Raw genomic sequence first — 13385 nt, 5'->3', positions numbered from 1 at the left:
CCGTCACTACTGCATCCCTCACAGTAGCCCCAATGGAATGGGCAGATCCAGGGGCCCGGGCCCCAGATCCAGAAGCGCCCGATCCAAACTTGCCCAACTTCTCCGCCTCCAACGGTAAATCGAGCTCCCCTGATGCACCCTCCAGTTGAATCCGCTCTATGTACTCATCTAGCCACTCAAAATGGGTGCATTGCTTCAATTTCTGAAATTGGAAAGATGAACCCTAAATTCCAAATCCGATGAAAAATGGGGAAAATTGTGCAAATATGAAATTGGGATACAAAAACTAAAATTGGCATATTGAGAAGTAAAATCTCACCTTTCCTTGCTCTGGTTTGCTCTCGCATTTCACGAATTCCCGCCCAAGGTTGCCATTCTTGTCGGTCGTTGTGACTAGCCGCTTCAGGGGTGCGATACGTGAGCATGCAGGGCACCTTGTCATGGGCACTGCGCCATAGCGCGGCCATGAGCGGCGGGAGGCTGAAGCGGAGCTCGACATTGCTAGGTCGCGGCCCGGAACGGCGTTGTTGCGCGTCGTCGCCGGAGAAGAAGAACAACAACGGTCGGGGAGGGGGGGTGGGGGGGCGAGGATGGGCTCGGGTGCTGCACGGCTCGGGCCACGGTTCGGTGTCCTCTTGTACCAATGCTGACCTGGATAAGTTAGTGGGTCCCACGCAGTGGGTCCCGCTCACCTGACCAATGCTGAGTTGGATAAGTTAGTGGGTCCCACACTGTGGGTCCCGCGCTGTGGGTCCCGCTCACTTGATTCGAGTTTTAAACATGTGTCTTTGGATTAGGCAGCAGTGTCGCATGGGAGCTATTTTTTCCAACGCAGATGTCGCATGAGAGCTATTACAACCAACGACGTCGCATGAGAGACAATACACACCAACGACGTCGCATGGGAGCTATTCGCCCGGGGGGGGGGGGGTGGAGGGGCAGCACCAAGTAAGGATCTCATGCCAAACAGAGCGAGTGAAAACGCATCCCACTATGATGTGTTGCAAGGTCTCTGGCTCCTGAAGACAAAGGACGCATGCCGGCTCGTGCGGTAGACCACGCCGAGCAAGCCGATCGGCGGTCCAGCAGCGGTTCAAGGAGGCCAGGTATCGGTGGCGCGCCGGACTTCCACACAAGCCGCCAGTGCTCTTTGTCGTGGATCCGGTGAAAAGGGCAGTATAGCAGGAGGAAGCCGAGTATACACCATTCTCAGTCCATTTCCAACGAAGGATATCAGGCTGGGAGAAAAGGGCCACATGCTGTAGCTTGCGCCAGATGTCGATGTACTCTAGGGTGGCCGCCGGAGGCCGGACCAAGTGATTCCTGTATGTCTGAGATGCACGTGCGGCCAATGAGAGCCGTGGCAACCGTACGGGTACGCCGCCTCCTGGCCGGGACAAGGGCCACCAAGGCGGGAGCTAGGGTCGAGGTTTCATTGTTTCTTGTTGCAGCTCAGAACAATGGTGGTTGCTGGATTCGTGTTTGTACGTTGGATCTAGAGCGACTTCATGCTACGGGTGGGCCAGTGTGCGCCTTCTCCGGCGCGTCCTGCATCGTCATGCTCAAGTCTATTACGCGTGGACATACATGTAAGCCCAAAAAAGCTCCTTCATTGTTCATGAACTCGTGTAAATCTATCTATAGCAAAAGTAATAGAACTATGTTCAACACACGGACCAGTTCCGCTCAAAAGAGGTTTCACCAAATCAATTGTTTTACTCTAATGAATAACCAAGATAAGATAATATACTTAGTTACCATGGTCAGGTCATGGTAAGTGGTCACCGGTTACAAGGCAAAGCTAATACGTGCCAGCATCGGAATCACGACGAAGGATCCACAACTTGCCCGGCGAACACCACGACGCCGGTGAGCTCCTCCTTGATCAAGAACATGAAAGGGTGGTCGGCGACGAAGTCCACGTATTTGACCGGCCTGCTCATCACCGCGGGACAGGTAAAAGTCATACTGGTTACCGCGGTCGTCGCAGCCGCTTCGGTCCCTTCCTCGTTCACCTCCACCAGGGACTGGTGGTAGACGTTTGGCACGACGAGGGACCCTGTGGATTCCTCCAGCATCTCCGAGAAGTCGGTGGCGTCGCCGTCGAACGGCAGGCGCAGCCCGAGGCCCTGCAGCAGCCCCGTCGCCTCCGTCTTGTACGACACGGTGAACTTTGGCGGCCGGAAGTCGCGCACGGGGACCATGTTTCTCAGGTCCATGGAGCCCGCCTCGAGCAGCTCCGGGCTGGAGGCCAGCTTCTGCAGCATGCTCGGGCGGCAGGCCGTGGAGCTCGTTCGGGAGGTAGACGTACATGGCGAAGTGCCGCCGCTGGTGCTCGACTCCGCGGCGGCCGGACGCGTAGAGGATTTTCAGGACCTTCCACTCGGTGCAGCAGGCGATGTGCTGGCTCTCGCGGCTCGACATGAACGGCACGCGGACACGGCCGCCGTTGAGCAGGTAGAATCTGTGCTGCTGCGTGAGCCGGGCATCGAACTTGCTCTCCCAGACGCCCTTGAAGTAGAGCGCGTTCACGAGGATGGCCCGCGTGCCGGCGCCGACGGAGCCCTGGGGCAGGAAGCCCTTGATCCGGCCCGCCGTCGCAGCCTGGACCCACCGGTTGATGTCCCGCCTCGCTTCCTCCGGCTGAAAAAAAAAGACCGATCAATGAACTTACTCAGGCGAGCTCATAGGCATGAGAGAGAAGACAGAAGATAATTTACCTTTGTTGTGAAGGACGCCGCGTACGCTTGCGCGCGGAACTGCTCGGCGACGAGAAGGGGTCAGTCGGTCTTGAGCATAGTTTTAAATAGCCGGCTATAGCCTCGCTATAGCTCCACTATAGCTGTTTAAGGGTATTGCCGCTAAATGATTTCATGTACAATTTGCCTCTATAGCCCGGCTATAGCGGGCTATAGCCCAGCTATAGCTGTTTTTAAGGGTTGCCGCTAAATGCCATAGCCCGCTATTTAAAACATTGGTCTTGAGGCGCGCTGACGCGTCGTCGACCCAGACACTGTTGGCGAACCGCACCTTCGGCCCGCCTTGATCACCGGTGTGTGGGCGAGCACGCGTAAGGCGACATCCGACGCGAGCAGCGCGTGGGCGCGGCTGCCGGCAGGGCCGAGGAAGGGGACGATCTCGTCGAGCGTGGCGCCGCGGGCGGCCGCGCCGACGAGCACCACCGCGGCGTGGATGGAGACAGGGGACACGGCGATGTTTTTGCTGCTGGCGCCCGCGCCGGCCGCGAGGGCGAGGTGGTGGAGCGCGCGTATTGAGAATGCAGCCACGCCACGGGCTGCCTCTGCGACGTCCGGCTCCTTGGCTGCCTCCCTGCCACGGGCGTGGGTCTCGCGGTTTCTTGGTAGTGGTGGTGGTGCTGTGTCACGGCTGGCCAGAAGGCCCCATCAGTCAGCGAAGGCAAGACCGACCGTGGGCGAGAAGGCGAAGCCTTGGCGGCCAAGGAAGACGTGTAACAGCTGGCCAGAGGGACCAGTATCCAGGCGAGCGCGCGCGTGTGTGTGGCCTGCGGCCGTGAGAGGTTAAGAGAGGCGAGAGGAAAGGAAGAAAAAGGCATCGAGTATTATTGCAATAGCAAACCGAAACGAAGCTGCTCTTCGTTCTCCCCCTAACCAGATCCCCTTCCTCCCTCTTCCTCCTCTGCTACCTGCAACCCTAGATCGAGGTCTGTAACAAGTGGTATCAGAGGTCAGACGATCTGGAGACGGCCTACCCTCGTCCGCGCTACATGACCAAGCAGGCGCAGAAGACGGCGGCGATGGAGGAGCAGATCGCCGCACTCATCAAGTCCGTCAACGAGGGTCGCGCGGCCAACGACGCCCGATTGGAGGCGATCCAGACCTCCCTCGAGCTGTGGCGACCAGCGGTGACGAATCTCCAACACCATCTCGACGAACTGCGTACGCAAGTGGGGCGTATCGCGCTGCATCCCGCGCTGGCCGATCCGGTCGGCCAAGAAGGGGATCCAGCAGCGGATCCGGTGGCGCGCTCTCCGGTGGCACCCATGGCGCCGGACAGGACGCATCACGGGCCAGAGGGCCACGGCAATATGATCGACTCCGGGGGATTGGCTCACGGGGTGGTCACCACCCTGGCGCCTCCTCCGGTCAAGGGTGCGTCGCTCATACCTTCTCTTGAGATTCCTGCATCTACATCAATAGATCTCACTAGGGAGCGTGGGCAGTACTCACCGCACTCGACGCATCACAATTGGTCCCTTCCACGGCTGGAATTTCCGCCATTCGACGGGGATAACCCGCAATTCTGGAAGGCCTGATGTGAAAAGTATTTTGATGTGTATGGCATTCAGAAGGAGATGTGGGTGCGAGTAGCTACTTTGCATTTTTTGGGCAATGCTGCACGATGGCTACAGATTTATGAAGCCCAGCATGCATCTTTCACATGGGAAGAGTTATGTTCAGCCATGGGGGCAAAATTCGGTCGCGAGCAATACCAAGCTCAATTGCGCCAGTTCAATTCCCTTAGGCAGGCTGGGTCAGTCGCAGAGTACATGGAACAATTTGAGGAACTTATGCATCATTTGCTAGCACATAATGCCGCCTTCGATCCATTGTTTTTTACCACGCAATTCATAGATGGCTTAAAAATTGAAATCAAAGCCGGTGTAGCTTTACACCGTCCCCAAGATTTGGACTCTGCCTTTTCTCTTGCTACGTTACAGGAGGAACTGTTGGCAAGCATGCCACGGCGTGATCATCAACGCCACGAACAAGGGGTGCCTCGCGCTCCAGTATGCCCATTACTGGCGGCAGGCGCTCCTCCACCACGAGCGGCACTACCGGCGCCCCAAGGAGCGGCCGAAGATCGTCGTGCCCTGGATGCGGCGCGGGCTCCAGATCGTCGTCACGATCAAGGCCGAGGCGAAGACAGAGTCGCGGCGCTGCGCAACTACAGGCGTGCCCGAGGGCTCTGCTTCAAGTGCGGAGAGCACTGGGGCCAAGGGCACCAGTGCGCGGCCACGGTCCAACTTCACGTGGTCGAAGAGCTGTGGGAGCTGCTACAAGCCGAGGAACAGGACAGACAGGGGCACCAGACAGACTCGGATGAAGAGCAGGTGATGTGCATCTCCAAGATGGCCACCACAGGAGAAACAACACCGCGTACAGTCCGGTTGCTTGGGATGCTCGATGGTATCGAAGTGCTTATCCTGGTGGATTCTGGGAGCTCCCATAGTTTCATCAGCGAAGCGGTGGCGACGCGCATGCAAGACAGAATTCAGCCCATACCATCTATAGCAGTCAAGATTGCCAATGGAGGGATTCTGCAGTGCTCGGGCATAATTCCTAGATGCTCCTGGAAGACTCAAGGCCAACAATTTGTCACAGATGTCAGGGTGCTCTCATTGGGATGCTACGACATGGTTGTGGGAATGGATTGGATGGAACAATGTGGGCCAATGTTAGTGGATTGGACAGCCAAAACACTCCAGTTTGACCACGAAGGACGTCAAGTGGTGCTGCAAGGATTACAAGCAAAAACGTCTCAAGTGCAACAAGTAGATATGGCACAGCTGTTAGCCTTGGAGAGCAACAACTCCATTGCCCATATTGTGGTGTTGTACTCAGCTGAGCAAAGTGAAGGAGAAGACCCAATGCCAGCAGAACTACAACAAATTGTAGATGCCTTCCCTGAAGTGTTTGCTGAACCAACCGAACTTCCAGAGCACAGAAGTTGGGACCACTCCATTCCGTTGATACCTGGGGCCAACCCCATCAACATCCGGCCGTATCGGTATACACCAGAACAGAAAGATGAGATAGAAGCCCAGGTGAAGGAAATGCTAAGACTGGGGCTGATTGTACCAAGTAATAGTCTGTTCTCGTTCCCGGTGCTCTTGGTCAAGAAAAAAGGCCAAACATGGCGATTCTGCATCGACTTCAGGCACCTCAATGCGATCACGCTGAAGACTACCTACCCAATGCCAGTTATTGACGAGTTATTGGACGAGATAGCAGGATCGCGCTGGTTTTCCAAGCTGGATCTTCGAGCGGGATACCATCAAATCAGGCTGCGCCAAGAAGACGAGCACAAAACAGCCTTTAAAACACACATGGGCCACTACCAATTCCGAGTGATGCCGTATGGATTGGCATATGCGCCAGCTACATTCCAAGGAGTGGTGCATGTGGTCTTGCGTCCAGTTCACCGTAAAGGAGTCTTGGTGTTCATGGACGATATCCTGATCAATTCTGAAGATCTGGACACACACAAGCAGTTGCTCACCCAAGTACTGCAGCTGCTGAACCAATATGGTCTGAAAGCCAAACGAAACAAGTGCACCTTTGGGCAACAGAAAATCAGCTACTTGGGTCACATTATCAGTGAAAAAGGAGTGGCCACCGACAACAAGAAAGTGCAAGCCGTGCAGGAGTGGCCAGTGCCAACCAATACCAAGGAACTGAGGGGGTTCTTAGGCCTCGCTGGCTACTACAGAAAGTTTGTCCGCTTCTTTGGGGTGATCAGCAAACCACTCACCAATTTGTTGAAGAAGAACACACTGTTTGTATGGACACCTACGGCAGACGCAGCCTTCTCTGCACTGAAAAAGGCCTTGATTGCAGCCCCAGTGCTTGCACTCCCTGAGTTTCGTCGCCAGTTTGTGGTGGAAACAGACGCAAGTGCCACAGGAATAGGAGCGGTGCTGATGCAAGACAACCACCCAGTGGCTTATCTAAGCAAAGCATTAGCCCCCAGGAATCTTGGCCTTTCAGCTTATGAAAAGGAATGCCTGGCACTGCTGCTAGCCATTGACCATTGGCGCCCATACCTGCAACATGCTGAGTTCATCGTGCGCACGGATCAGAAAAGCCTTCTCCATTTGACAGACCAGAGACTCAACACGCCCATCCAGCAGCGAGCATTTACAAAATTGATTGGATTGCAATACACTATCCAGTACAAAGCTGGCCTGACCAACCGCGCCGCAGACGCACTCTCGAGGCGAGCGCACCTTGATCAAGAAGAGCTCGCTGCAATCTCTGTGTGCAAGCCAGTTTGGCTCGAGGTAGTCAAGAACAGTTACCAGCAGGATGCAGCGACACGACAGCGTCTGACCAAGTTGGCTTTGGATCCCAAGAGCGAGCCTGACTTCACCATGCAGGAAGGAATACTTAGATACAAAGGGCGTGTGTGGATTGGTAACAACACGGAAACTCAGCAACACCTCGTCCAGACGCTACACGCAAGTGCAGCAGGAGGCCACTCCGGCTTCCACGCCACTTACAACAGGATCAAGAGGCTTTTTGCGTGTCATGGGATGAAACAGCAAGTAAAAGACTTCGTTCGCAACTGCATGATCTGCCAACAGGCAAAAACAAAAAGGATTTCACCGGCCGGACTACTTCAGCCCCTGCCGATCCCGAAGAAACCTTGGGCAGTCGTGTCGCTGGACTTCATCGAAGGATTGCCTAGATCAGGAGGCTTCGATACAGTTTTGGTGATTGTGGATAAATTTTCCAAGTATGCCCATTTCATTCCCTTGGTGCATCCATTCACGGCCCTTCAGGTGGCGAAGCTGTTCATGAAAGAGATCTTCCGCTTGCATGGCTTGCCGCTAGCTCTCATTTCTGACCGCGACAAGGTGTTCACAAGTTAGGTGTGGCAGGAACTGTTCAAACTATGCCGTACAGAGATCCGACTCAGTTCTGCGTACCATCCACAGACGGACGGCCAGACGGAGCGCGTGAACCAATGTCTCGAGACTTATCTCAGGTGTGCGGTACATTCATGCCCTGCAAATTGGTCAAAGTGGCTACCACTTGCCGAGTACTGGTACAATATGTCCTTTCATTCAGCATTGGGGAGGACCCCGTTTGAAGTGGTGTATGGCCATCTGCCCAGAGAGTTTGGAGTTACCCAGGTTGATGAGTGCACAGTGCCGGACCTGGCGGCCTGGCTGCAGGAACGAGAGGTCATGATCGATCTGCTGCAGCAACAACTAAAACAAGCCCAAGACAGGATGAAGCGACAGGCAGACAAGCATCGCACAGATCGTGAGTTCGCCGTGGGCGATGCGGTCCTGCTCAAGCTCCAACCATCCGTTCAGTCGTCAGTCGCGCAACGGCCGCATCAGAAGCTTACGTTTCGCTACTTCGGTCCCTACAGAGTGGTGGCGCGGATTGGCGCAGTGGCCTACAAGTTGGATCTTCCCCCTACAAGCAAGATTCACCCAGTCGTCCATGTGTCGCAGCTCAAGAAAGCTCAAGGGGCGGTGGTGCCAGTGAGTCCTACTTTACCACCTGACCACTCTGTCTTGCAGGCAGAACATATACCCGAAACGGTGCTGGAGAGCAAAATGATTCGTGTGGGCGGCGAGCCGGCCTTACGCCTACGCATCAAGTGGAGCGGGCTGCCGCCATGCATGGCCACCTAGGAAGAGCCACAACAGCTGCAACGGCGCTTCCCTACCTCTCCGCCTTGGGGACAAGGCGAAACGCAAGACGGGGGAGATGTCACGGCTGGCCAGAGGGCCCCATCAGTCAGCGAAGGCAAGACCGACCGTGGGCGAGAAGGCGAAGCCTTGGCGGCCAAGGAAGACGTGTAACAGCTGGCCAGAGGGACCAGTATCCAGGCGAGCGCGCGCGTGTGTGGCCTGCGGCCGTGAGAGGTTAAGAGAGGTGAGAGGCAAGGAAGAAAAAGGCATCGAGTATTATTGTAATAGCAAACCGAAACGAAGCTGCTCTTCGTTCTCCCCCTAACCAGATCCCCTTCCTCCCTCTTCCTCCTCTGCTACCTGCAATCCTAGATCGAGGTCCGTAACATGGTGGTGTGGGTCACGGCGTGAGGTTCTGGATTTTGTAGGGAGAGGTGGCGCGTGCGTTGGACGCACGGGTGTCGCGTTCATAGGACGCTATGGATTCACTTCGATTTTGAGTAAGTTTCATCCTGCGTTTTGCCATATTTTAATGTAATATATATGCTGCGTTACATAATGATGATGAGCTACAACGTGAGGCTCCAACCTTATGGACTTGTGCATGTTTCCGGCGGTCTTGTAAAGTGGGAGAGCACATAACATCAGTCCAGTTATTCCATCGTAAGTGGGAGAGTGGTTTTCTGGAAATAGTCCTAGAATCCATCTGAATATCAGGCCTCAAGAGCGGTTGTTACTGACGATTGCTGGAAAATAAGTCTTTCAACAATATTTAGCCGCTCATGAGCTTGCTCGCTTTGGTTTTGTTGAGGGGGCCGAGGAATTTTGGCTCGACCGGTCATCCTCCTAGTTTCTTGACCCCCTCTGTTATAACACACTCCCTCCGTCCCGATATGTAAACGTCGTACATTTTGAGTTGGAGGGAGTACATAATTACCTTCCCCCAAAAAAGGACATAATTACCATTTAATTAAGTCGCCAAAGTTCAAACCAAATTATTCAACACCTTTTCTTTTTCTTCTCTTTGGGTGCACAATGAACAAAAATAAGGTGTAGCATATTGTCTTAACCTCACGCAATTTTTTTTCTCGAGAGTACGCAAATTGCGTACCTTAGCTTCATAGAAGGTAGAGGTTTGAATACAAGAAAATGACAGTCCGTTGCGCACAATCTGTCACAACACTCCACACCGGCTAGTCCGAAGACAACCCCTACACATGACAACAACAACAACAACAACAACAAGAAAAGCCTATCCTAAACTGAGCAGCAAGGCCGCGTCTCAACCAATGCCGCCGCCTCCAAAAAGAACATCTCCATCTTGACATTCCTCGTTGACGCGTCATCCTAAAGATGGTGGATGGCGGAATTTGGTCCGTCCCAAGAAAGGCGTCATCTTGGACATGCTAGCAATGAAGTGCATAGTGCCCCTACAGAACAATCTTGGATAGCAGCGAGCGTCGAAGGAAAGCAGCCTAGGACCTACAAGCCGTGTCTCCAAACACGATACTCCCAAGAGAGGGACGGCGTCGAGGACGCCGCTATCGTGCCGGTCCAACTCCGAACCTAGGATTTCGCCCGGAGACATCAACCAAAACCGGAATGAAGCGAGTACGGTGTTGCATACTTCGGCAACACCTCCAAGGAGGAAAACAACACCCACGGGCACCATCGTCGCCGGCCCGACCGAAGACGGACAAACACTTTCGTCGGTGACGTCGCACACCATCCTCCTTGCCCACCGGAATGGGGCAGCCGTCCACGTTGTTCACACCGCTGCCGCCGCAGGAAATCAATGTCGTGGCCCATGCTTCACGGAACCCGCACGACGAGAGCCCACCTCTCTACCAGCTCCGATCTGGCCGAGCACCCGCAGCCCCCACGTCGAGCACCTCCTATCTGGTCGAGGAACCGCCGCACGCTGCTATCACGCTCCTGACAGCTGTCGTACATACCGGCCCCCAACCCAGATCGGGCCCTCGCCGGGCCCAGATCCAGCCCGCAGCACCCTCTCCATGGCCACCGGCGGATGCTCCACTGTGATTTTCGCCGCCTCCAGGAAGCACCACCGACGGCCACGACGCTGCTAGCTCCGCCTCCATGGCCCGAGGAAGCCGCATGGACGTAGACCTCGCGCCGCAGCCTCTGCGTCGCCGCCTCCAGGCCCGCGCCGCCGCTTCCAAGGCCGTGCACCCCTCCGAGCTGTGGGTCCTCCACCAGCCTTCACGCAGCTCCGCCACAACCCTTCTCTCGCCGCCCGCCGCCTCTCAGCACCACCGCCGTGCACCGTCCGATGAAGCCCTCCTTCGCACTCTCCTCCCCGCCGCCTTCGGCAGCCAGGGGGCCGCTAGGACCGGCGGCGGCAGCGGCCGGGTGGATCTGGGGTAGGTGGCTCGCTGGTTAGGGTTTCGTCCCCCTGAGGTCCCCGCGCGTGCAACCCGGGAGGGGAAGGGGAAGCGAGTTTCACTCTATGCGCTTGAAAATGGGGCAAATGGGATGCGAATGGGGAGGTGAAGGAAATATGCCCTAGAGGCAATAATAAAGTTATTATTTATTTCCTTATATCATGATAAATGTTTATTATTCATGCTAGAATTGTATTAACCGGAAACATAATACATGTGTGAATACATAGACAAACTTAGTGTCACTAGTATGCCTCTACTTGACTAGCTCGTTAATCAAAGATGGTTATGTTTCCTAACCATGAACAAAGTGTTGTTATTTGATTAACGAGGTCACATCATTAGTTGAATGATCTGATTGACATGACCCATTCCATTACTTAGCACCCGATCGTTTAGTATGTTGCTATTGCTTTCTTCATGACTTATACATGTTCCTATGACTATGAGATTATGCAACTCCCGTTTACTGGAGGAACACTTTGTGTGCTACCAAACGTCACAACGTAACTGGGTGATTATAAAGGAGCTCTACAGGTGTCTCCAAAGGTAGATGTTGGGTTGGCGTATTTCAAGATTAGGATTTGTCACTCCGATTGTCGGAGAGGTATCTCTGGGCCCTCTCGGTAATGCACATCACATAAGCCTTGCAAGCATTGCAACTAATGAGTTAGTTGCGGGATGATGTACTACAGAACGAGTAAAGAGACTTGCCGGTAACGAGATTGAACTAGGTATTGGATACCGACGATCGAATCTCGGGCAAGTAACATACCGATGACAAAGGGAGTAGGACTCCTCCTGCGCGCCACCATAGGGCCGGCCGCACCCCCTCCCTTGGATCCTTTATATACAGGGGCAGGGGGGCACCTCTAGACACAGAAGTTGATCCACGTGATCGTTCCTTAGCCGTGTGCGGTGCCCCCTGCCACTATATTCCACCTCGATCATATTGTTGTAGTGCTTAGGCAAAGCCCTGCGTCAATGGTACATCAAGATCGTCACCACGCCGTCGTGCTGACGGAACTCCTCCCCGACGCTTTGCTGGATCGGAGCCCGGGGATCGTCATCGAGCTGTACGTGTGCTAAGAACTCGGAGGTGCCGGAGTAACGGTGCTTGGATCGGTCGGATCGGGAAGACGTACGACTACTTCCTCTACGTTGTGTCAACGCTTCCGCAGTCGGTCTGCGTGGGTACGTAGACAACACTCTCCCCTCTCGTTGCTATGCATCACCATGATCTTGCGTGTGCGTAGGAAATTTTTTGAAATTACTGCGTTACCCAACAGTGGCATCCGAGCCTAGGTTTTATGGTTCGATGTTATATGCACGAGTAGAACACAAGTGAGTTGTGGGTGATATAAGTCATACTGCCTACCAGCATGTCATACTTTGGTTCGGCGGTATTGTTGGATGAAGCGGCGTGGACCGACATTACGCATACGCTTACGCGAGACCGGTTCTCCCGACGTGCTTTGCACAAAGGTGGCTTGCGGGTGACTGTTTCTCCAACTTTAGTTGAACCAAGTGTGTCTACGCTCGGTCCTTGCGAAGGTTAAAACGGAGTCTATTTGACAAACTATCGTTGTGGTTTTGATACGTAGGTGAGATTGGTTCTTGCTTAAGCCCGTAGCAGCCACGTAAAACTTGCAACAACAAAATAGAGGACGTCTAACTTGTTTTTGCAGGGCATGTTGTGATGTGATATGGCCAAGACATGATACTAAATTTTATTGTATGAGATGATCATGTTTTGTAACCGAGTTATCGGCAACTGGCAGGAGCCATATGGTTGTCCTTTATTGTATGCAATGCAATCGCGATGTAATGCTTTACTTTATCACTAAGCGGTAGCGATAGTCGTGGAAGCATAAGATTGGCGAGACGACAACGATGCTACGATGAAGATCAAGGTGTCGCGCCGGTGACGATGGTGATCATGACAGTGCTTCGGAGATGGAGATCACAAGCACAAGATGATGATGGCCATATCGTATCACTTATATTGATTGCATGTGATGTTTATCTTTTATGCATCTTATCTTGCTTTGATTGACGGTAGCATTATAAGATGATCTCTCACTAAATTATCAAGAAGTGTTCTCCCTGAGTATGCACCGTTGTGAAAGTTCTTCATGCTGAGACACCACGTGATGATCGGGTGTGATAGGCTCTACGTTCAAATACAACGGGTGCAAAACGGTTGCACATGCGGAATACTCAGGTTATACTTGACGAGCCTAGCATATACAGATATGGCCTCGGAACACAGATACCGAAAGGTCGAGCGTGAATCATATAGTAGATATGATCAACATAGTGATGTTCACCAATGAAACTACTCCATCTCACGTGATGATCGGACATGGTTTAGTTGATTTGGATCACGTGATCACTTAGAGGATTAGAGGGATGTCTATCTAAGTGGGAGTTCTTAAGTAATTTGATTAATTGAACTTAAACTTATCATGAACTTAGTACCTGATAGTATCTTGCTTGTTTATGTTTGATTGTAGATAGATGGCTCGTGCTGTTGTTCCGTTGAATTTTCATGCGTTCCTTGAGAAAGA

At 53.5% G+C, this 13385-nt stretch overlaps 1 pseudogene; it reads right to left on the bottom strand.

Moving 5' to 3' along the window:
- Window positions 1–1823: 1823 nt before the first annotated feature.
- On the bottom strand, window positions 1824–3574 carry LOC123057221 (serpin-Z1-like; annotated as a pseudogene).
- Window positions 3575–13385: the final 9811 nt, after the last annotated feature.

The sequence above is a fragment of the Triticum aestivum genome, chromosome 3A, assembly GCF_018294505.1.
Source record: "Triticum aestivum cultivar Chinese Spring chromosome 3A, IWGSC CS RefSeq v2.1, whole genome shotgun sequence".
Classification (NCBI taxonomy): domain Eukaryota; kingdom Viridiplantae; phylum Streptophyta; class Magnoliopsida; order Poales; family Poaceae; genus Triticum; species Triticum aestivum.
This window is presented reverse-complemented; position numbering and strand designations above follow the sequence as displayed.